This window comes from Trichoplusia ni, chromosome 1 (genome assembly GCF_003590095.1).
Source record: "Trichoplusia ni isolate ovarian cell line Hi5 chromosome 1, tn1, whole genome shotgun sequence".
In the NCBI taxonomy this organism is placed as follows: Eukaryota; Metazoa; Arthropoda; class Insecta; order Lepidoptera; family Noctuidae; genus Trichoplusia; species Trichoplusia ni.
Window position 1 is genome coordinate 13,907,810 of NC_039478.1, and position 3,505 is coordinate 13,911,314.

The 3,505-nt window shown below is 32.8% G+C and overlaps 1 long non-coding RNA gene across 1 annotated transcript; it reads right to left on the bottom strand.

Moving 5' to 3' along the window:
* Positions 1–504: 504 nt before the first annotated feature.
* LOC113496331 lies at positions 505–1,756 on the bottom strand. Its single transcript, XR_003400802.1, has 2 exons — positions 1,697–1,756; positions 505–705 (listed from the first exon to the last, which is right to left on the bottom strand). It is a non-coding gene; the product is annotated as an uncharacterized LOC113496331 (long non-coding RNA).
* Positions 1,757–3,505: the final 1,749 nt, after the last annotated feature.

Sequence of the window (3,505 nt, forward strand, 5' to 3'; positions counted from 1 at the left end):
GCGTAGTTAGTACATATAACCGGATAAATAGCCGAAATATCCTCAAAGAACACATTAAGAATTATGATCACGTAGAGCCTTGCACCGTGTCACTGTCGGCCGGCAAAACTTATTAGATCAAGGACTGTCATGGCTACCTTTATTTTAATTTAACCGCACTGGCCACATGATGTTGGGAAATGTTAATCCATTGTAATAATAGCGGAGATAAATGCCTGAGATTGTGAGAGGCTTAGTAGAGTCACTTGAGTGAAAAAAAAATTAAAGATGTGTCCTTACACAATTGGCTGTACGTAATTCCGTACATGTATAATATATAGTACCAATGAATAAATTGAAACATCAAAAAACTTTAATTAAGTTTAGTTTATTGTATAAATATTTTAAATTCTCTACTAGTGTAGATTCATAAAAACTGGATAGTTGGCCATGTGAAAAGAGATTTTTGGAAAACATTTAATTTTGATCTTTTAAGGAACTAGTTGATTAATAAAATAATAAGAATAGGCACAAAGTTTATTTATTGAAGATCTTGTCGCTGACATGCTACATGTTCTATCACATCATAATCCGGGGCATCTTGACGCGCGGCATTTTGCCGTTGCCGTGGACGAGGAAGACAGGGCGCCGTCCCTGCCGCCTGTGGTAGTGCCGCCTGCCGTCACCCATACTGACAGCCAAGATCATCACGAACAAGAGGAGCCACTGGGAATCAAGGATTAAAACGTTTATCTGCACGATGAACATAAATCAGAATAACAGGACTATTGCAATTATTCTAAAAAGAGCAACCAAAATATTATAAAGAAATATATAAGTATAAATAAGTAATATTATATGTACAGCATTGCCGAAGTAAACGTGCAGTAAATGAGAAAAGCGTCGGATGGATCGTGAAATCGAGGACTTGGAATATAGTTTAGAGAAATGGAATAAAATATTCCAGTCACCGACCCGAGAATTAAGCTATAAAAGTGTTACACGTTTTGATTATAAGCCTTATGTTTAAATGGACTGATCAATCAGTTACCAAAACCCATGTGATTACTTTAAATCAAGGATTATTATGAAATTTATAACTGTGTATAAAGCGTAGACAATTGCCGTGTAGGTATTTATATAAAAAGCGTACAAATTTTAACTGTTCCACTAGAAACATAGACTTGAATTCCCGTTTATGAGACTGCGAAAAACAAAAAAGTTCTTATAGGTTCGCTAGGTGAAAAATTACAATAACATCCTCTAAAGACGATACTCTACTTTTAGGGTAGCACACTAACAAAAATATTTGAACTTTAGGCCGCGTAAGTGCCTCTAAAAGTACATACATATGGAAAGGGGTTTGCATTTAACATATGTGAAGGCTGTAAAAATTCGTAGTTAAGAGTTCAGCGACTCCGCACTTACTTCTTGAAATAAAATTTTCCCCTAAAAGCGAGTTATGAGAAACGTAAATATTTTACAACTTGTAAATGGCCCAATCCAAAGTAAAGCATTTGATTAATCATAAAAAATGAAAATTAGATCATGACAGGGTAACCTTATATCTCAAAAGGTAGCCCCGGCGACGGCTCCTAGATCCAACTTTACTTTTAAGGTGACTTTATAAATGGAAAAGTTTGAAATGTCGAAGATATACGGAAGTCTTTTTGGTGAAAAAAGAACTGCATTTTTTAAGTATTTATAAAGTACTTACTGCTTTTAGTAACATCGTCACAACCATAAACTCAAATGTGAGAACCAAACGACGGTATATATACCTAGTAAAAATAACAAGTTGATTAGGTTTCTAATGTGTTCTACATCTACTATGACTAATTAATTAGGCCTTTCATCACACACGGCTTAATTAGTTAATCGACTAGTGATGTGCTTTGATCAACAGAATGTTTGGATAACGCCATAGTTTATTTGACTAATAAATGTCTGGAGAAAAGTTAAAATTGCTTAAGTTGTACGTAAAAGCATAAGCATATTGTAAAATTGAAAATAAAACTATCAGGCAGAATCGTTTTCCATTTTCTCCATAAGAAAACGTATTATTTTACAGGTGATATGATATTGATGTAGAATATTACATATGTTTGATTGATTCATTTCGAACTATGACTGATTTGTAATCAATCAGTGTGGTTGACCAAAAAACGATTTCCTTAAAATCGTCAATCGACACGTGTGCCCCACATAGTGCTCGCGTAATTCAGCTTGACGGTGTGTACAGAATATAAAATTTCAATTAGTAAGATGATACAATACACAACGTATAATTCTAGACGTTTAGGAATTAGTACCTTAATTCTTAAAAAAAAATGTTAAATAAGATAAGGTTCGCTCTACTTTCCATGCACGTATCGTTTCATCACTCAAAGCCATAGGAAGGCAAATTTTTAAGGTAAAATAAGTACTATTTTATACTAATGATTCATCAGTATTTATCTAACAAGATTTAAAACCGTAAACCGTATCAACAAACGAGTTGACTAATCACTTATAAACCAAAACTAAAATTAAATCCCTATTATCCCTACGACACATCTGCTAAGGCACTTTCTTAGAATCTAGTGTTCTACGTTGAATAAGCCGAAGATATGTTATTAGTTTTAACAATTCCTGTAGAGGCCGTCCAAAATATTTGTCTAGTTAGCATCTAAATATTTATAGACAACTCGTATGCCGTCTGTTTCCATTTACGTAGGTGACGTTTCATGGCGTTTAAAATATAAAAGGAATGTCAAGTCGGTAATTCCAAGATCGGAGAAACATTTTTAACGGAACAAATAGATTAACACATTACAATGTAAAAATACGTAGTTTTGTGTCTTTTTGCCGAAGTTTGTATGGTGTCTTTGTTATTCAAGACAAGTATCATACATTTTTGACAGATGTGAACGTATAAAACTATTGGTGATACGCACCACAATTAGATAAATATTTCAGTGCTTGTGAAGTACACTTGTACCTGCTTTCAATTTTATCCAAAAATGTACAAGCTGGTAAGTTTTTCACTGTTACGTTTTGACTTCGTTCTTTTGTAACATGTTTTGTTTTTTACTTTAAACTATCTTTTTACTGATTTAAGAAAAGAGGATGTTTTCTTATGCTTACTTATATTTAGTCATAAAACTTTGTCGACAATTGCCTTTGTAATGTTTAAGTGTATCTTAAAATGTTGAAAAACGAAACAAAGTTTCGATTGCCCATGAATGTAGAAACTACTACCAGATACTTAAGTACATAATATATGTTAAGTTGCTCTAAGGACCACTTAATTATGAAGTCAAGTTAAGTCAAATACATTTGTTTCACTCTATGAATAATGATCGTTATAGTATAAATTATTTCTTAAAAAAAATCTTTAAAAGCAGGATTTCTATATACTTCTAAGACTTTTTGAGTTGTTTAAAGTAAGTAAAAATATATTTTTCTTTCTCTTAAACAACTACTCCCGTAGTAAGGCATTTACTCCTTTTTTCGCGGGGAATTCACAAATATGCAAATCACGTGC